General features: G+C 47.6%; 2 protein-coding genes across 3 annotated transcripts in view; one reads left to right on the top strand and one right to left on the bottom strand.

Moving 5' to 3' along the window:
* Positions 1-21,948, top strand: part of DOCK8 (dedicator of cytokinesis 8) — a 1,170,453-nt gene that overhangs the window by 579,876 nt on the left and 568,629 nt on the right. The gene's annotated exons all lie outside the window — the stretch shown is intronic.
* The window catches only part of LOC138510242 (angiopoietin-related protein 3-like), a 43,793-nt gene that overhangs the window by 21,464 nt on the left and 381 nt on the right, over positions 1-21,948 (bottom strand). The window lies entirely within an intron of this gene.

The raw sequence follows: 21,948 nt of genomic DNA, 5'->3' as shown, positions 1-21,948 counted from the left end.
AAAGCTCTATATTAAGGTCTTCATAAAGAGTATTGACTTGTGGGCAGCTAACAAGTTTAAATGTGCACACTATTCTCCACTCTACATGATAGTGGAGGGAGAGGAGACCGAGGTTATACCTCAAGGAAGCCACGGGGAGAGATTGCGAAAGGAAAAGAACACTTTTCCATAATAGACCTTCCAGGCTCTCCCAATTGATTGTGGCAATTTCTGGAAGTACGTCTATGCCATAAATCAGAATTGGGATGATTTAACTGGCATAGAATTTTAAAAGAGGCTTTATTGAAAACTTGCAATAAGTTGCACTCAATTTCTTCATCTGACTCCCAAGATTAGTCAACTTCTCTTCAAGAATGCCCTCTGTATACTCCCTTGATAGGAAGGATCAGATGTTAAACCCCAAATATAGGACATCGTTGCCTTTAGAGATGACTTGACCAGACATTTTCCATACAAAGGAGGATTCCCTAGTGAGAGGGCATTTAAATTTTATTATTTTAGATTTGGCCGGGTTGATATTTAGGTTATTCGCCCTTGCATAATCGCCTAGTACATCCAGTAATCTCTGTAGTCCTATGTATCCAGTAGCATGATGTCACCTGCATACGCAACCCAATTCAACCTCTCCAACCATAGGATTAGAGAGTCCCTTCCCTTGCAAGTCAATAGCCAGATCTGCTAGGTATAGATTAAAGAGTCATGGGGCCAAGAGACACCCCTGTCTCACACCCTTATGGGTCCGGATTCGAATAGATACATTTCTTCTGGCATCAAGCCTTATCCTCAGAGTGGACTTCTTGTGTAGCTCTATTATAATGGATAGAAGAGACTCCGGGATGCCCCAATGCCTCCGTTTCCCCCAAAGTCGTTCTCTATTTATGGCATCGAAAGCCTGAGACAAGTCAACCCAGGCCCCCGAACAGAGGGGGACCATCTTTCACAAAGCTCTTGCTTGATGTTGTACTAAGGATAAGACCATTCAATGTGGTTGATAGGCCCCCCTAAATCCAATTTGATTTTTAGCTAGTATGTCATAGGTTTTTATCCAAGTCTCAAGGTCCTTCAGCACCAAGCTTGCAGAAACTTTGCAGTCAGCGTATGGAAGGGAGATCAGGCGGTAGTTGATGGGATCCATCCAATCGCCCTGCTTATATATTGGTATGAATATGGCCTCCTCCATGAATTCGGCAAAGTTGTAGTATTAACAATCCCCACGAAGAGATTAAAGACAATATTTGACCACAAACAACATTAGATTGAAAGATCTGGTTAGTAAGGCCATTTGGTCCTGAGGCCCTTGATCCTGATGCTTTCTTAATGGCCTCCTTTACTAAGTCCCTACTAAGATTTAACCCCCACCTACCTGAGCCCTGGCGCTGGTCCCGAATATCACCCCAGGACCATATAGATGAGAGAAATGTTTCACCCATTCTGACTCCTGTATAACATTACTTTGAATGGACACCTGTCTCTGTTCTCTCCTGTTTAAAATTGCGTAGAAGTTTCTCGAGTTGTTGGTCCCCAGGGCTCTCCACATTTGTTTGCCATCATTTTGTAATCTAATGTGTCTTTTGGATTTGGACCAATTGTTATAATTTAGTTGTATCCGTTTTCTCTCTACGTTCAACTCCTCCTTATTCAGATCTTTAGGAGTGTTGATGGTTAGGCCATAGTCAATCACCTACATATTTAGACATTTCTGCCTTCCATAAGGATTCTACAAATGTTACTGGATTATATAGGACCCTCTGATCTTGATCCGACATGCTCTCACACCTTCTCAATAATTCTCGAATGGAGTTGAAATCAATCCCCTTTAAATTTAACCAGACGATTACCAGCATTATTTACTTACAGCACCGAGAGATACTGGCCTTCAGTATGTTCCATGACTAGCTCTATTGACCCTAGCATTATGTGATGATCACTCCAGGCCGTCTTCACAATATTCAGGTCTATGCACTTGTCAAATAGATCCTCTGTGAAGAATACATAATCAATAGTAGAGCCCTGCTCTCCCCTTGAACAAGTAATTCTTGGAGGGACGTCCCCCTTGACGTTCCCATTACCCATGAGGAGATTCTATTCAGTCAAGAAGGCTAGCCATGTACGTCCAAACGGACTGGGCCTCTTCCAGATATCTAAATCTAGTTGGGTTCTAATACACTGGACATTTAGGTCGCCAGTCAAGATGATGTTAGCTGCTCCGTTTTTAATTTTTAGGTCTGTTAGAACTCGTGCTAAATGACTCAAAAAGGAATTTAAGGATGAGTTGGCTGGATTCCAATAGATATTAATCACCCATAGCTCCATAGCAACTTTCAGGCCCCTAAATTTAGTTTTTATCACCAGGATGCCCGTAAAGTCCTTACTCACTATTTCTGAATCAGAGAATTTGTCATTCCTCAGTGCAATTAACAGACCACCCGCTGGCCTACCTTTACCTTGGTGTATGGCTAGTTGTTCTCTTACTGTAAACCCATCTAACTTTAGAGATCTTTTTAGACAGGTTTTCTGAAATACAATTAGATCATATATTTATCAAAAATTGAATTTCTGATTTCCTTATTTCTAAAGGAGCTACAGCCCCTCGTAACCATTTATCGTAACGATTTAACCATTTTAAATCTCTTGAGACTAGAGTGAAGTCTCTGCCAGTCCCAGTTTCTGAAATACTTGAGAAATTCTCTCCAGGACCAAGGACCAAGGATTTGGATTCCTAGATTGCTTAGATGGTGAAATAAGCAGAGTTTGATCACTTTTGGGGCATCACTTATTTTATTGGTATTTACTGAACCACGTGTGCATCCTCTAGGCTCTTGACTTTTAGTTCTTTGGCTCGTCTGCTCTCCTTGGTCATTACAAGGCTCCGCTGAGGCTTCAATGCCTAGAACCCTTAGTATTGGTGCCACTGTTAGAATTGCCTTGGCTCCTAGTCTGGACTTTAGCCCCTGCTGCGGTGAGTTTCTCCCCCCATTTGTGCCTGAGCATTTGGGAACGCAAGTGCATCCGCACTGAAAACCCCATTTTCCAGCCCCAGGCCCCGTTTTCCACCCCGCAACCCTCGTTCCCTCCCGCTTCCTGGAGCCTCTCAATCCCGCCTCCCGACCCTCCCCTGCGCCCTGATTGGCCCCCGGTCCCTCCTTGGGTAAGAACACACGGCCACAACATCCGTGGCCCCTTTGTGCTGCTGCGGTGAGTTTCTCCCCCCATTTGTGCCTGAGCATTTGGGAACGCAAGTGCATCCGCACTGGAAACCCCATTTTCCAGCCCCAGGCCCCGTTTTCCACCCCGCAACCCTCGTTCCCTCCCGCTTCCTGGAGCCTCTCAATCCCGCCTCCCGACCCTCCCCTGCGCCCTGATTGGCCCCCGCTCCCTCCTTGGGAAAGAACACACGGCCACAACATCCGTGGCCCCTTTGTGCTGCTGCGGTGAGTTTCTCCCCCCATTTGTGCCTGAGCATTTGGGAACGCAAGTGCATCCGCACTGGAAACCCCATTTTCCAGCCCCAGGCCCCGTTTTCCACCCCGCAACCCTCGTTCCCTCCCGCTTCCTGGAGCCTCTCAATCCCGCCTCCCGACCCTCCCCTGCGCCCTGATTGGCCCCCGCTCCCTCCTTGGGAAAGAACACACGGCCACAACATCCGTGGCCCCTTTGTGCTGCTGCGGTGAGTTTCTCCCCCCATTTGTGCCCGAGCATTTGGGAACGCAAGTGCATCCGCACTGGAAACCCCATTTTCCAGCCCCAGGCCCCGATTTCCACCCCGCAACCCTCGTTCCCTCCCGCTTCCTGGAGCCTCTCAATCCCGCCTCCCGACCCTCCCCTGCGCCCTGATTGGCCCCCGGTCCCTCCTTGGGTAAGAACACACGGCCACAACTTCTGTGGCCCCTTTGTGCTGCTGCGGTGAGTTTCTCCCCCCATTTGTGCCTGAGCATTTGGGAACGCAAGTGCATCCGCACTGAAAACCCCATTTTCCAGCCCCAGGCCCCGTTTTCCACCCCGCAACCCTCGTTCCCTCCCGCTTCCTGGAGCCTCTCAATCCCGCCTCCCGACCCTCCCCTGCGCCCTGATTGGCCCCCGCTCCCTCCTTGGGAAAGAACACACGGCCACAACATCCGTGGCCCCTTTGTGCTGCTGCGGTGAGTTTCTCCCCCCATTTGTGCCTGAGCATTTGGGAACGCAAGTGCATCCGCACTGGAAACCCCATTTTCCAGCCCCAGGCCCCGTTTTCCACCCCGCAACCCTCGTTCCCTCCCGCTTCCTGGAGCCTCTCAATCCCGCCTCCCGACCCTCCCCTGCGCCCTGATTGGCCCCCGCTCCCTCCTTGGGAAAGAACACACGGCCACAACATCCGTGGCCCCTTTGTGCTGCTGCGGTGAGTTTCTCCCCCCATTTGTGCCCGAGCATTTGGGAACGCAAGTGCATCCGCACTGGAAACCCCATTTTCCAGCCCCAGGCCCCGATTTCCACCCCGCAACCCTCGTTCCCTCCCGCTTCCTGGAGCCTCTCAATCCCGCCTCCCGACCCTCCCCTGCGCCCTGATTGGCCCCCGGTCCCTCCTTGGGTAAGAACACACGGCCACAACATCCGTGGCCCCTTTGTGCTGCTGCGGTGAGTTTCTCCCCCCATTTGTGCCTGAGCATTTGGGAACGCAAGTGCATCCGCACTGAAAACCCCATTTTCCAGCCCCAGGCCCCGTTTTCCACCCCGCAACCCTCGTTCCCTCCCGCTTCCTGGAGCCTCTCAATCCCGCCTCCCGACCCTCCCCTGCGCCCTGATTGGTCCCCACTGAAGATCGAGCACTCATTCACAGTCCCTCCTGGGCAGCCCTCTGCCCGGCAGCCCCTCGGCTAAGGACCCAAGGCAAAGGACGGCTCCTACAGTGACGGCTCCAAGGCGTATCTGCAGGTATCCGCAGGAGAAGCAAGAAGACACCAACAAGTAAGTGTGGCAAGGGCGGAGACAGAAACAACTATTTCTCGCCATACTACCCTACCACTCAATCTACTACTTTTCTGGTGTGTCCCCAATTAGCCGCTCATTGCAAGTCGCATTTGAAGTTGCGCCCAATAGCCTCTCTGAGAAAGTTGATTTTAGACGTCGCACCCAATAGCCTCTCTGAAAAAGTTGATTTTAGAAGTGTTCCCAATTGCATTTGAAGTTGCACCCAATAGCCTCTCTAAGAAAGTTGATTTTAGACGTCGCACCCAATAGCCTCTCTGAAAAAGTTGATTTTAGAAGTGTTCCCAATTGCATTTGAAGTTGCACCCAATAGCCTCTCTAAGAAAGTTGATTTTAGACGTCGCACCCAATAGCCTCTCTGAAAAAGTTGATTTTAGAAGTGTTCCCAATTGCATTTGAAGTTGCACCCAATAGCCTCTCTAAGAAAGTTGATTCTAGAAGTGTCCCCAATTGCATTTGAAGTTGCGCCCAACAGCATCTCTAAGAAAGTTGCGCCCTCTCTGACAGTTGATTTTAGAAGTGTTCCCAACTGCACTTAGAAGTTGCGCCCAATTAGTCTCTCTGAGAAAAGTTGATTTTAGAAGCGTCCCCAATTGCATTTGAAGTTGCCCCCAATAGCCTCTCTGACAAAGTTGATTTTAGAAGTGTCCCCAACTGCACTCAGAAGTTGCGCCCAATTAGTCTCTCTGAGAAAAGTTGATTTTAGAAGCGTCCCCAATTGCATTTGAAGTTGCTCCCAATAGCCGCTCTGAGAAAGTTGATTCTAGAAGTGCTCCAAACTGCATTTTGAAGTTGCGCCCAATAGCATCCCTAAGAAAGTTGCGCCCTCTCTGACAGTTGATTTTAGAAGTGTCCCCAATTGCATTTGAAGTTGCACCCAATAGCCTCTCTGAGAAAGTTGATTCTAGAAGTGTCCCCAATTGCATCTGACGTTGCACCCAATAGCCTCTCTGAGAAAGTTGATTTTAGACCTTGCACCCAATAGCCTCTCTGAAAAAGTTGATCTTTAGAAGTGTCCCCAATTGCATTTGAAGTTGCTCCCAATAGCCGCTCTGAGAAAGTTGATTCTTGAAGTGCTCCAAACTGCATTTGAAGTTGCGCCCAATAGCATCCCTAAGAAAGTCGCGCCCTCTCTGACAGTTGATTTTAGAAGTGTCCCCAATTGCATTTGAAGTTGCACCCAATAGCCTCTCTGAGAAAGTTGATTCTAGAAGTGTCCCCAATTGCATCTGACGTTGCACCCAATAGCCTCTCTGAGAAAGTTGATTTTAGACCTTGCACCCAATAGCCTCTCTGAAAAAGTTGATCTTTAGAAGTGTCCCCAATTGCATTTGAAGTTGCTCCCAATAGCATCTCTAAGAAAAGTTGCGCCCTCTCTGACAAAGTTGATTTTAGAAGTGTTCCCAATTGCATTTGAAATTGCGCCCAATAGCATCCCTAAGAAAGCTGCGCCCTCTCTGACAGTTGATTTTAGAAGTGTTCCCAATTGCATATGAAGTTGCGCCCAATAGCCTCTCTGAGAAAGTTGATTCTAGAAGTGTCCCCAATTGCATCTGACGTTGCACCCAATAGCCTCTCTGAGAAAGTCGATTTTAGACCTTGCACCCAATAGCCTCTCTGAAAAAGTTGATCTTAGAAGTGTCCCCAATTGTACTTAGAAGATGCGCCCAATTAGTCTCTCTGAGAAAAGTTGATTTTAGAAGCGTCCCCAATTGCATCTGAAGTTGCGCCCAATAGCCTCTCTGACAAAGTTGATTTTAGAAGTGTCCCCAGCTGCACTTAGAAGTTGCGCCCAATTAGTCTCTTTGAGAAAAGTTGATTTTAGAAGCGTCCCCAATTGCATTTGAAGTTGCTCCCAATAGCCGCTCTGAGAAAGTTGATTCTAGAAGTGCTCCAAACTACATTTTGAAGTTGCGCCCAACAGCATCTCTAAGAAAAGTTGCGCCCTCTCTGACAAAGCTGATCTTAGAAGTATTCCCAATTGCATTTGAAGTTGCGCCCAACAGCATCTCTAAGAAAATTTGATTAAAGAAGTGTTCCCAACTGGACCTTATAGGTTACGCCCAACAGCCTCTCTGAGAAAGATTTGATTATAGAAGTGTTCCCATGGCATTTAGAAGCTGCGTCCAAAAGCCTCTCGGAGAAAAGTTGTTTTAGAACTGTTCCCAATTGCATTCAGAAGTTGCGCACATTAGCCTCTCCTGAAAAGTTTTGGAAGTTAGAAGTGTTTCTCAACTGCACCTAGAACCTCTAAACTACACTTAGAAGTTACGCCCAATAGCCTCTCCGAGGAAAGCTGACTTTAGAACTGTTCCCAATTGCGTCAAGAAGTGTACCCAAGTGCATTTAGAGGTTGTGACCAATAGCCTCTCTGAGAAAAGTTTGATTCTAGAAGTGTTCCAAACTGCATCTTGAAGTTGCGCCCAATAGCATCTCTAAGAAAGTTGCGCCCTCTCTGACAAAATTGATTTTAGAAGTATTCTAAATTGCATCTAAATTCCAATTGCATTTAGAAGTTGCGCCCAATAGACTCTCTGAGAAAGCCGACTTTAGAAGTACTCCCAACTGCACCTAGAAGTGTTCCCAGCTACATTTAGAAGCACCAATCATGAGCGCACCCACTCCACCTGAGCCTGCCAGAAACGACCGCAGGGGACCACCCCCACTCTCCGATCTACCTCCCCTCCCAACCCCTCCCTCCCGTACCACCCCACCCCCCTCCACACAAGCAGCCACTCCCCTGTCCAAACACCAAGCCAGAGGAGCACGATGGCGAAACACTCACCCTAAATCCACTCATCCCCTGAACTCCACCCCCGACCCGCCAGCATGGCCCACACCCGCTCCCCTCTCCATCAGACCTATCACACCCCACCCGGAAATCACCCACCCACCGCCCTGCCCTTATACCCCTGCCACCTTCCCCCCCAGACAGCACTCTTTCCCCTCCCTAAAAACTGCGCGCCGAGCCCTAGCACGAACCGAAGCTGCCTCCCTCTCCCCCTCTGAACCCCCTACCCTCTCCCACACACCTGTCGCAGCAAAGAAACTAAAGAGGAAACGCGCCTGGTCCCCCTCAATCATTCAGCACTCCTCACCTCCCCTGTCCCGACCCACCCCCTCTCACCCGCATTCTCCGCCTTCCCCCGTGGCCTCCCCCTTCCTGAAACCCCTCTCCCTCGATTTCTCATCAACTGCAACTGAAACTCCCCCCCGCCCACACCCCTTCCCCAAATCACCCAACCCAAATCCAATCATCGTATCACACCAAGTCACTCAGCCCCGCCAGGAACCTGCCAAGTTTTCAGCCCGCCCACTATTCCCTTCTAGCATCACCGACTTTAACCCCCCTCCTCAGCCCTCTCCGCCACCGCCACACCCCGGTCCAGCACCCACACCTAAATTGCCTGCCGATGTGAACTGTATCCTTTTTAACGCCCGTTCCGTAGCAAAAAACAGACACTGCATCTATGACCTCCTCACATCTGTCAAACCAGACCTAGTTTTCATAACCGAAACTTGGTTCTCCAATGACTTCAACCCAATCGCTAGTGAAGCCTTTCCCCCTGACTACTCCCTCATCCCACTGAACCGTCCATCCAGAGGAGGCGGGGTAGCATTCGTCTTCAAATCTCTCTTCCGCGCCTCGATCATCGACAACCAACCCTCCATCCCTTCCTGCGAATCTCTCCTCGTTAAACTTTCCCTCTCCCCATCGCTCTCTCACAGTTTCTTAATAATCTACAGGCCCCCTGGTTACGATAGACAATTCGCAAACAACCTTTGCGACTCAATCGCCACCATGCAACTAAACCACTCCAACCTCACCCTCCTTGGTGACTTCAACATATGGCTCGACATCCCCACCAACCCTATGACACACTCCCTGGTTGACGGTTTAGATGCAATTAATCTCCAACCCCACATAAACGGTCCTACCCATTACAAAGGACACACCCTCGATGCCATCTTTAGCTCCAACACCCTGATTCATTTTAAGCCCCCAACCCCAATCATCTGGTCAGATCACTTCATTCTCTCGTTCACCATCCACTCACCTGACCCCATTCCCGTACTTGCACCCGAACCTCCAATCTTACGCAAATGCTGGAAAAAATTAACGATCACCCCGGACTTAGCCGAGGCACTCCTCCAATCTCCACCACCGACCTGCCTTCCCGGCAACAATTTAACCCCTGAGGCCCTTGACTCATGGCTCAACGCACCTCTTTTGCGACTCACCCCCCCATGCAAACCATCAACCCGCTGCGCCCCTTTCCCCAGATGGTTCACTCCCGAGCTGAAGACCACTAAACGACTTTACAAATGCCTAGAACGCAAATGGCAGAAAGAGAAAACCCACGAAAACAGGACCACCTTGGCCCGTCACCTCTATCAATATAAGTCCGGAATCCGGAAAGCAAAAAAAGCCCACTACAACACCCGAATCCTAAACTGCAAAAACCCAAGCAAAGCACTCCACAAAATCATCTCAGAATTCACCAACCCTGCTTGCAATACAACCAGCCCAACCGCCACACAATCGCTGTGCGACTCTCTCTCCCTCCACTTTCACAACACGGCTATCGAAAGAACAAAAACTCTAAACACCAAGATGGCTCAACTTCAGCCACCGAGCAATCCTCCGCCCATACCGCCCAGCCCTGCAACCGTAACATCCACGCAACCAACGTTTGAATCCTTTAGTCCAATATCGCCAGAACAGTTTCTCAAACTGCTATCTGCCCACAAACCTTCTGGTTCACCACTGGACCCCTGCCCAGCCACAACCCTTAAAGAAATCTTTGCCTCAACCTGCGCAGGAGAATACGCAAGATCTATCATAAATTCCTCCCTCTCCTCCGGTACTTTCCCCGACGCATTCAAAACGGTACACGTCAAACCTCTAATTAAAAAACCATTGCTCGATCCACTCGAGCCCAAAAACTACCGCCCAATCTCAAACACTAGGTTCCTTGCCAAACTCATTGACCGAACCGCCTACTCCCAACTAAACTCCTTTGTCGAAACCAACAACCTCCTAGACCCAGCCCAATCAGGTTTCAGATCACGCCACGGAACTGAAACCACCCTAACCTCGATCTGGGATGACCTTAAAATGACAGCAGACTCCGCCGGATGCGCCGCACTAATCCTCCTCGACCTATCGGCCGCCTTTGACACGATCAATCACTCAATCCTCCTAGACCGACTCCACTCCATAGGAATCCGCGGAACCGCCCTTAAATGGATAGCTTCATTCCTCAAAGACAGGCACCAAATAACGACACTCTCCAGCTTTACCTCACAACCCCGACCTGTCGACACGGGAGTCCCTCAGGGAGCATGTCTATCCGCCCTCCTGTTCAATCTTTACCTGATCACCCTCCCACCAATAATTCGTGCACACAACATCCTGTGTTACAACTACGCCGACGACACTCAACTAATTCTAAAAATCCCGAACTCGAAACCTGACTCCCGACCCGACCTGGCATCCTGCCTCCTTAACATAGAACTCTGGATGACCCAAAGCCACCTCCTACTAAACCCCTCCAAAACAGAAATCATGATTTGCGGCAATCTAGATCTTCTTCCGCACCCAATACCCTGTCCTCCCGCCATGGGCAACTCACCGACACCCTCCAACACAGTGAAAAATCTTGGATGCACCCTAGACTCCGACCTAACACTCTCGCGCCAAGTCAACAATGTCTCAAAATCCTGCCACTACCACCTCAAAAATCTTAGGCGCATCCTTCCATATCTCTCATTCCCCAACAGAGTCTCCGCGGTCCAATCAATTGTCATATCAAGACTGGACTACGGTAACTCCCTATACCTCGGAATTCATGCCTACCAACTAAACAAACTCCAAAGAGCACAAAACGCGGCAGCCAAAATGCTACTCGCGCTCGGTCCAAGAGACCACGTATCCCCAGCCCTTAAGACATTGCACTGGCTTCCAGTAGCCCGTAGGGTAGCTTTCAAAACCTTATGCCTCTCCCATCGAGCACTACATAAAACCGGACCGCAATATCTTCAAGACAAGCTAATACCTTATCACCCCACTCGCACCCTAAGATCAAGCTCAGCCGGCCTCCTAGTAATCCCTAAGACAAACTCAACCAGGTTAGGCGGATCATCATTCTCAACGCTAGCCCCAACCCTATGGAACTCGCTCCCACCCCACATCCGCCTAACTGAAGACTTAACGGCCTTCCGCAAAGTACTGAAAACCTGGCTCTTCCCCTAAAACTACGCTGGGTAGACTGGAATGCACGCACAAGAAAGACAGGAGTGCACACTTCTGGAACACATGAGAGCATATGTGAGGCACACTGGAGAAGAATAAGTCAAGCAAGCATGAATGTGTAGTACAATCCCAAACGCCTGAAATGAACAAAATGAATAGAACGGACCTGCCCGCTCGGAACTGCGTGACATACATAATATGTTTTAGAATGCAGTGAACATTTTGAAAGAGTACTTATCATAACACACCTCACGCCTACTCTCTCCCTTACATCACCACTCAACTAGAACACAGAGATACTATGACACCATTCGGTATAACTGTTCTCATATCTACATCTCCCGCTCACTCCACAACACTCTATGTAAACACTGCTGGTCTCACACCCACCAGCCAGGCGTTCTCCTCAGGCCTAACGCAGCCACATTCGTCCTGGATAAAGCCAGCCAGAGCGAACACATACTGCTGATCTCTCAACCACCACACCTACCGCTAAGAAGCAGCTACCATCTGAATTCCGCACCAGCTGCACACATACCTGGTGCACACACGCACTTTTGACTCGCTCTTCTCTCTCTACTGACCCGAACTCCGGTTCCCGAGGGCGTTCAACCTACCAGCGCCTTCAGACCATACCAATGGTATATAAGGCGCTATATAAATGCAAAATAACATAACATAACATAACCAATTCTGAGATACTGTTGTTTCTTAAGTCAGGGAATTTTACGTATCAAATATCATGGGTTCAGAGCAAGAATAATTTGTCCACTCGCCGAAAAATCGACAGGATTTCACTTATATTCAATGATTTTGCATTTTTCTAGCATCAATCCATTTAACCAATATTTCAGAGGGGTTTGTATCCATAACGGGATCTTCTTGTATGGTACCGCCCTTCATTTCTATTGAACTCTATGTTTTGGCCTTCTCCATTTCCCATTGGATTGGGTAGTCCAGAACGTGTCAATTTTACGGTTTGATTAGCGCTCTTTTTAGATTCTAACGCCCTTAAATTATTAGCTATGTTATTAATGGTTACCATGTCCACCATACTCTCTATTTCCCCCCGAGCTATCGATCCCCCACAGGGAGTAGTATTTAGCTTTTTCTTTAGAAATATGGGGGCTATTCTTAGGGGTATCTATGGGGTCATAGTTTGAACTCCAATAGTTGATTTAGTAGTTGACAGTCCTATTTTGGGGGTCTATTTTAGATCTTGTTTCCTTGACCCTGGTCACCCGCTCTTCTTTTCCTTCTGAACACTTGGACCGTACCAGGTTATTATCAGCTGTAATGGATTTTACAAACTGCACTATAGCAGAGTCGTTTTTCTTTGGAGTTTTCCGATTTGTTTTTTGTTTAGAGACTGTACTTGGAGGTACATTACAAACCCTGTCTGCACTTCTTTTCTTATTCTTTTTTGTTTTCCCATTACTTTTGGTTGGTTTAATCCCCTGCTCACTTACGGCTTCTTTTGTTTGGTCAATTAGCAGCACACCCCCTTCTTCCTTATCCCCTTGGAGGTCGCAGGACTGTGCCATGCGAATAAATTCCTCCATCACGGACTCAGAGAGTGGTGTATCACTAAATTCTAATATTTCCTGTTCCTGATTGGTATTCTCTAATCCTAATCCTGTCCCTGACCTTCTTTGGGCTTCCTTCACCACCGAATCCACCGACACGGTCAGTGTATCAATAGCACTTTGGGTATTAGACCATTTACCTTTTAGTTCATCCATTCCCTTTGACTGCTGTTTGATGTCTAATTCTAATACCGCCAGCTGCACAAAAAGATTTTCATTTATGGCGGATTCTAAGCCTACCATTGAGCTTTCACATGAGCCAACTTCCCGAGTGAGTTTGAGCAGTGCCCCTGACTGTGCTTGTACTTCTCCCCTTAAAAGCTTAAAATCATTCACCAGGGAATTTAACACACAGTTTAGTGCTGAAAGGGTAGCTTCATTAGCCCCTTTATATGAATCTTCACCAGGTATCTCCTCCTCTGGGGACTTCCCATTATTACTCTTTGCCTATAGTATTCATCCCGAGCCTCCAGGCATCTGTATGGGACTAAAAAGCTAGGCCTGAAGCTATGGGAATAGATGTTATTGCTATTTCACACTACTTGCTATGCTCCTTCTTCAGTGAACTACTGCTATTGTACGCATCATGTTTTGTATGTTCACAATCATCCTTTTCTTAGCCTACATCACACTGATAAATATCCCCTGCACTTTGGCATTTCCTTTCTGGGGAAAACGTTTTTTATTGATTTTTGTCATGATGGTAGCTGTCAGGGTGAATACCACACCAATAGCGATTTCATTCTTAAAGTATTAGTGCGAGGGTCTGCGTCCATCTCGCGGTTAGTTTCAAGCACCCTTATTGCAGAGTCTGGACAGGCTAGCTTCCTTTGCTGGGCGCTCAGAGACGATTGAGCAAACGGGCCCTTAGATGGTATTATTTTGTCTTGTGGGTTGGCACAGGTTTCACAAATTCAGCGGCTCTTAAATCATCCTCCAAGAGCCCGCTCCTTAGATAGTACATTTGGGACATGACTTACTATCTCCAGAAAGACTAAGTTGGTACAATGAGGTACTCTAACCACGATAGACTTGCCCCCTAAATAGTGAACAGCTTATATGCTTGCAGGTCGTGCGCTATATCCATTTAGTTCCAAGAGATCGACCCGCTCTTAGTCCACTAATTGGAATGAAAGAAATGTGCTTCCAATGGTCTCAAAGGCTCCAGGCCCACAGTCACCCATTTGGCTGCAACTCGATCTACCAACAGGCTCAAAGGCTCCAGGCCCACAGTCACCCAGTTGGCTGTAATTTGATTTCCAAACTGGCTCAAAGGCACCTGGCCCGCAGTCACCAGGATGGCTTATGGGTTGAACCTCCACCTGGCTCAAAGGCTCTCAGCCCACAGTCACCGGTATGGGAATGATTTAAAAGTTACTGATTGGCTCAAAGGCCCTTGGCCCACAGACGCCCATCTTCTTTAATCTCGAAACATGGAAGAGACACAAAACACCTTGCTGATTTATTAGATTAATCATCCCAATCAGTCTCCTTCGAGGGACTAGTGATCGCGTAAATCCAAAATGTTTTGCACAATCAATTTTAGTTAGTAAATATTTGCCAATCCAGATGCTCAGCTTCACTATAAGTGTCCTCCCAAAGTCTCGGATTGACCACTCGCTTTTCACGCAAATAGTTGGAAATACTGTTCGAAGTGAAGCAATCTTAATTTAGAAAAGGTCAAACTGGACTTTAACTGTATACTGTATACTCTGCTTTGCGATTGATATTTACTACTTTGAGGATCAGAGCTAAGACACTCTTGAGAAAAATATACTAATTCGGGTAATATGCGTACCCTTGCAGCCGACTCGCAATAAACACCTCCTTTATCCGCTCTACTTCATGCAGATCAAGGTCTTCTTTACAGATTTGCAGACTACCAGACAAGACTGCAGCATAACTCTCTTTGAAAGCCACTTTGGCTCCTTGGGTGGACAGAGAACCCTTTTCTATTAAGGTGAGCGACTCAGTGTTGGTGTGGGAAGGCAGATTCAAAAGTACTTTAAAATCGTTAATCTCTACCCGGCTCCACGTTGGGACAACTCACGCCGCTTTCCATCTCTTAACATTTTTTATCAGCTTTTAAATCCGAGTCCTCCGAAGAACGTCTAATCTCCTTCTCCCATGCGGCAAACCATCCGGAATTCAAATGCGACCTTGACAGTGGCGCAGCAAAGCACGGAAACACAGCAACTCGCTGCGCTACGCTTTCCGGGTAGGGTTTGGAGTTTTGGCCACATCCTTCAACGATGGAGGGCGAGGAAAGATTCAGTGTCGATATCAAAATGCTCAGAGTTCCGCACAGAGCAACACACTTGCCGCACAGCGCTGTGCTACGCTTTATGGGTAGGTTTTGAAGTATCGGCCACCTTCTTCAACGATAGAGGGCGAGGAAAGACTCTGTGTCAATATCAAAATGCTCAGAGTTCCGCACACAGCAACACACTCGCCACACTCATAACTCTCACTCTACCTATTGCAGCTATTCCCTACTAACACCCTCCACTCCCGCCCCTACCCTCCCCTTTCAAATCCACCAGAACGTCAGGCGACCATTCCAATGGTGATATGCACGGTACAAGAGCCCTTTAACATTAACATATCTATTGGAGTCAGTGTTGCAAACATACTATTGTCACTGGATGGAGATCCTTCTCCCGAGATTTCTAGTTGAAGTGGCCTTGTTGCATTTTCATTATTGACTCAGTGCTGAGAGTTATTGATCCTGTCTGGATGTCATTATTGTGAATGGGCATTGCTTTGTGGACTTCATGTTTGGAATTTTGGGATTTGCACTTCTTTTACGCTCCACATGAATGTGCTCTCCTCAAAGCGATATAAATAGGGAGTTGTGTGCATAACGCTTAAACGCTGCATGGCACATGTCCTGTCAAGGGTAGCATGTTACTTTCTGCCATTCTTTTGCCTACACATGCATTTTTGTGTATCGGAAAACCACCACCCTGGTAGACCTCCCAGCTTCCACCGTTCCCGCGCCCTCTTCTGCATGCAGCACCTGCGCAAACACAAAGTGTGGTAACCGAGCGATTTGTTACATGCTCAAGTGATTCAGGCTCCGCACTGTTTAGACCTTCAATGCCAGTTGGGCAAGTGCTGGGACCCTCACAGGCCCTGCTTCTTATGCTGGTATGAGGGTTGCGGTGGATGCAGGTCCACCACCCATCCCTCTGGCATGAACCCACCCCTGGGCCACCTTGCCCTTGGCTCAACGATTTATGTCCTACCGGTGATTTTTCACCACATCATTACCGATGAGTTTGTGCTCACGATAATACTTGCTCTGTGTCCACGGAAGTTAAAAAGTACATCCTTGTGCTCCTCAGAGACATAATTTAAATCATCTATATATTAATACTTGAACGGAATGGCAAAGAATTGATAAGGCATATTAGTATCGGTTGAACCGTCTCAAGGCATAAGCAGCACAGCCAGTGAGGGAATGGGGCAGCTGAATTAATAAAAGAAAAGTGGGTCTTTTCTGAAGATGGAACATTTGTCTTTTGACCTGATGCCAAGAGGGATGCTGTTGCAGGTCATTGAAGCTTGCACCGTGAAACATAAGCTACCTACGCTAGTGGTCCTGGAAGTGTGAAGAGTGACTGGGCTCTTTCTGCAATGGGTAGCCAATGGACAGATCTCCTAAGCTCAGAGGTATGATCGCTTTTCCTAACTCCCCACACAGATCTGACAGTTGTGTTCTGTGTGACCTGGGGGAGCTGTGTATCAGGTTGGATGGAGGACAACAGTAGGGGGCATTGCAGTTGTCAAAGCAAGCCCCACAGAGAGGCCACGTCCTCTTTTAAGAAAGAGGGGAGAACGGTCTTAAATTTGAGATTTCGAAATAAACTTCCTTTATTGTTTTGCTAGTTTGAGTCTTAAAGGGGAGAACAGAGACTTGTCACATTCTCTTCTTTTTTACTTTCTCTATGAGGACTATTTTGTGGGAAAGGGGAGGGAAGGACAGAGCAGTGGTGGGAAGGAAGGGCGTTAAGCACACTTTGTCCTACAGAAAATATGATTTTGTTTTCCTGGCATTAAGTTGACTTGAAGAATCTTGCTAGTATCTCGATTTGTCCCAGGCTGCAATCCAGTGCTAGATAGATCTGTGTGCCATCAGCATATCATTGACAGGTGTGACAATGTCCACTTTACTCCAGAAATACATTTTCAGTTTTTATTAGAAAAATGTATACAAAAAAGATACCATTGAGGCTCCGACCACACGGATGGTCCCTTAGCCCAAGCTCCCTGCTAGACAAGGTCTTGATACTACACATGTTCACAGTAGCCAGGGTACCCCTACTGTCTATTCTCTAGGAGACCTGGCGGGGTAGTCTGGATGCTCTGGCATGCCTTTCCTCCTGATGACCATCTGTAAACGTCTTCTTCACTCTGCTCACCCTATACCTGTCTCATCTCTATACACCCTCACCCCCTCTCTGTCTCTCTCTCTCTCTCTCTCTTTCTCTCTCTCTCTCTCTCTCTCTCTTTCTCTCTTTCTCTCTCTCGCTCTGTTTTGGAGAGTGTTCAATTGCAAATCCTAGTGCTGGGCAGCTCCATTCTGATTCCAGCTCTGCCACTGTGCCCCTCTATTCCCCTATAGCCGGTGTGGGGTTTCTTGGCTAGGTGCAGTCTCTCCCATTTGGCTCCTGAATGGAGAAGGATAGTTCATTGCCATTAGGGCAACCAGTTCCAGGTAGGCCTTCTCTATTGGTCAGAGGGTCATTTTGATACTTGTAGTTCTCTGGGTGGGGCTGCCTTCCAGGACTCATTATCCACTCCCGTGTTCTGAGGTGTCTGGTGCATCCTGGTAGGTATAGGGTGTCTAGATCTTTCTGAAATAGAAAAGAAAGAGACCTGGCCAGGGCAGAGACTGATAGGCATTGAGTCTGGAAAGGGGCACCATCGGACAGGCATGGCTTCACACATGCCGGGGACCAGGCACAAGGATCCCCCTCAACTGCCCCACAAAAAACCTGGAGTACCTCTGACTCTTAGGTTTCCCTGGTATTCTGCTTATCCCAGGATCACAGGGGCCTTTGGCCCACCTTGACAGGGTCAGACCCCTGACCTTGTTAGACAGACCAGATCATGGAAATCAACGAGGGAGATCAAATGAGGCATTAATACATTTAAAGGTACAGGGGATAGGGCCAAGCCTGTGCAAGAGACTGAGGTCTTGGGAGGGGCACTGAAGGATCCATCTGCAGCAGCTGGTGAACATTTTTATTGGAGGGTCGTAAATATTTCCCATGCATATGCAGGAGCGTAGCTATGGAGTCTGAACCAACCAAGTGTGGATAGGGGGCTTCTTCACCAAGAACATTTTTAAAGTAATGGGTTAAAATGGTGTATTAAATGGCAAACTTTCTGTGAAGAATTGGGTAAAAAGCCAGACAGTTTGCAATCGTTTTTTTAGGGTAGCACATAAAAACATTCAATAGATGCAAGTCACCCAGCAGCAGCATGTCCCAATGCATTTTCATGATGCCTTTTCCCACAATATCTTCCAGTATAAAAACATTTTCACACTGGCTGTGCCTGTATGTTTCCTCTCCTGTATGCCTCAATATATGCCAGTATTCACATATAAGAACATCCTCAGTTTTGCTATGCGCATATAGCCCTTATTGATACTATAAGCAAACGAGTACAAGCTGAATCGGCCAATGTATGCTAGCATCCACATGTAGCATACTGCTGTTGGCTTTGCCAGTAAAAATTCCATGCCACAATAAGGAACCACATCCAGACTGGTTGCACCAGTGTAGGCCAGTATGGCAACGTTTCATAATGTTAGCTTCACCCCTGATGCCCAGTAAAAATGGCACGCCACAATCTGAAATTATAGCTAGGCTGGCTGCACCAAAGCATGCCGGTCTAGTCACGTAATAGTGCTTGCCGTGGTTGCTTTACCTTTGATACTCAGTAAATAATGCCATGCCTCAGTAGAAATATGCAGCAGGACTAGCTCCACCAAATGCCTGTCCAGCTATGTAATAACTCTTATGATGTTTGCACCCTAATCCGAATCAGCACTCTGGGGGCTCAGCACAAATGCAAGCGCACAAATGCAAGCATGCAGACATTCACTCACTCATTCACTCACACACTATACGCTTGCTGCTTCACATGCACACCCATACACCATACACTTGTTATTCACACAAGCATACATCCATACTTGTTTTTTTTCCTTACTTCTTGCCCTGAACTGGGCTCTGCACCACACATCGCCTCACTTGAAAGCCTTATTGCGCCCGCGCAGCATGAACAGGAACCAAGAAGCAGGGGCTGGTTCCTGCAAATGTGCAGAGGAGCTGGGGCACTCATAGAACCAAGTGCTGCCTCAATGTGCTGGGAGGTGCAGGAGCACCGTACACACATTCAAACATACAGTTCTCCAGCATGATGTCACAATGGGCTATGTAAGGCTGGGGAAGCAAAATGTCCCCGGCTTGTATGGCTCATGGGATATCGGCCCTGTTGAACCCAAACTGCCAAAGGAAAACCGTGTTTCTCTTTGACAGTTAAAGCCCACTCAGGAGCGCACCCACAGCTGCAGCAAACAGCTGAGGGAGAGTGTTCTGTGTCAGAGGGCTGGCTTGGTTCTCCCAGATTGGGTGGCAGGTTGACACCCCTTTCCCGATTATGGACGAGCCGCCCCTGCCTTAGTTGACAACTGTGGACCTATCCTATCTATCAGAAATTAGTCTCACCACAGGAGTGTAGACATCCTTACTCGAGTAACATTTGACACGGTTTTGCCCTAATCAGCAGTAGCCAACAGGTTGCTCATTTCTCCATTAAGGCACCCAATGTGCCAGAATGTGGTCTAAACCCAGATAGAACCGGGTAGCCCATTAGTATCTGGACAGGTGTCAAGGACCTCAGCAATGACCAGCAGAATGGTCTAGATTAGTCTTTTCAGAAGTGGTCTAAATAGAGTGGTTTTAAATGAGGTTCTAACCAAACCTTCGTAAATTGAGTCATTAATAATATCGCTGATAAAGGGAGTCTATTTCAGGGTGCATGCAGTGATTGCCAAAGCTGGGATGGAGTCAACGGAGGACTCGCTAGATTTAACCTTTTGAAGTTGTGAATTGACCATAGCATCTGGGAAAAGAGAGGATGCTTAAGGAGGAGGCATGAGGGGGGGAGCTAAGTCTCCCGGTACATCCTGGGGCAGCATCCTATTTGACAATCTAAGAGATGATTGTATTTGGGGCCTGAACTTTGTTTTCGAAAAAGTCAGAGATGATATTGCATAGTTCAAGGTAGGGAGCAAGGAGAAGGGTCAGGAAAGGAGATGTCAGCTTATGAGGGAGGAAAGTTGTGTGCTAGAGTGATCTGTCTGCTATGTGTTCATGTAAATATTTCTGTTATGAAATGTAAGTAAAGGGTGGAATTAATGCATTTTTGATTTTGGTTTAGTTCTGTAACGTCAGGAATGAAAAAAAAAACAAATGGACTGTAAAAAAAATACAAATAATAATAATAATGATAACAATAATAATGATAATAATAATAATGATATTATGCCAGTGAAGATTCACAGCTTGCTTTGTATATCAGTGTTAAACTTTATTTGCCACATTGGCAGGCAGTGCCACCTCTGCATTAAAGGGAGATATTTGTCCCTGGAGTGACAGCGTGCCACCATGAGTGATAACAAGCATGTGTGCTTTCAAAGCACTTTTCTAACAAACTCTGCTGGGCAGTAATTCATATGCATTTTTTTAGACCTAACTGGGACCTTCTAATTTTGGAAGAAACATTGACCAGGCCAAATGGTCGAGCTTTATTAGAGCAAAGCCCATTCCATAGAAGTCACATCACATGCCATGTTTTTGCATCATATATCCACGTACCCCCAGCAAATGGCACAATGTTTAATCCTTCACTCAATACAGAGAACCCACAGGAATACATATCCCATTCTATTCTCAGCCTTCCTCAGAACAGATGCTCCAGAAATGACTTCCTATTCTGGAATACACACACTGTCCACCCAGTGCAGTGCCCCAAAACCAATAAAATATCCCAGAATTCACACTGCCTTAGTAGAGAGAGCTGCACAGGACTGGCAGCTGCTTAGTGCACTTGCTCCCTGGGCCTATTTCCCCACATGATGATATGTCGCATAATGCACTGTTTCATTCAGTATGGAGCCCTCCACATTAGATCACAGTTCCAGAATGCACCCTGCCTCACCTGGTACAGCTTTCCCGGCATGAGTCACTCACTGGCGATGCATTCACAGCATCATATATCCCATAAAACATTTTGCCTCACTCAAAGAAGATAAGGAGACTGGGCTACGTTTTCAAGGGTACCCCTGCCACGCTCAATAACATTGCTACCCAGAAAAAAGCAATCTGCCTCTCTCATTACAGAGACCTCAGTAGGGCCACACATCAGAGGGTTCACCCTGCCTCACTCAGACAGATGCCTGATTCAAGTACATAACTACATTGCCTTGCTTAGTGAGGAAGCCTTCACAGAACTTCTTCTCCACGGTTGCACTATGAGTTACACTGTATGAACGCCCTCAAAAGACTACGTTCCCCAGAATGGCCGGAGCCTCATTCATGGCAGGTGCCACTCTACAACTACATGTAGTGTTGCTCATTGGAGAGCCTGTGCGAGCATGGCCTGACCACACTCTCAGGTCAGTGCCTGCCCAAAGCAGGGGCCGGCCACAAGCCCCACTGGGTGCCCACCCCACTGCTCTGCTTTAAAAATAAAAAAGTGAGAGACACACCAGGGGGCACGCATTCGATTGCATCATAAGCCACTCTGCTCCCTTAGCATTGGTCACAAAGGGGACCTGAGTCCCCCCTTGTAGCGTCCCATTTGCAGATCTGGAGGGGAAAATCTGGGGCGTACTCACTCCAATTCTGGAGTCGATGGGTGAATCTGAGCTGGAGATAGCTGTGGGCAAAGCTGGCCTGGCTCAACGTGCAGGTCCAAACTGCGAAGAAGCTCCGACTGGATCTATGTGGTGTTGCAGCTGGAAGGCGAATCAGTGGGAAGAGCTGACCTACGGCAGCCGCTCAGTGGGGAGGTCCTTTCTGCAAAATCAAACCGAGGTGTTGGCTCCATAAGGGCATACCCTGA

Source organism: Ambystoma mexicanum, chromosome 6p (genome assembly GCF_040938575.1).
Source record: "Ambystoma mexicanum isolate Mex_15411 chromosome 6p, UKY_AmexF1_1, whole genome shotgun sequence".
Taxonomy (NCBI): Eukaryota; Metazoa; Chordata; class Amphibia; order Caudata; family Ambystomatidae; genus Ambystoma; species Ambystoma mexicanum.
Note: the sequence above shows the minus strand (reverse complement) of the source record. Positions and strands in the feature narration are given on the sequence as shown.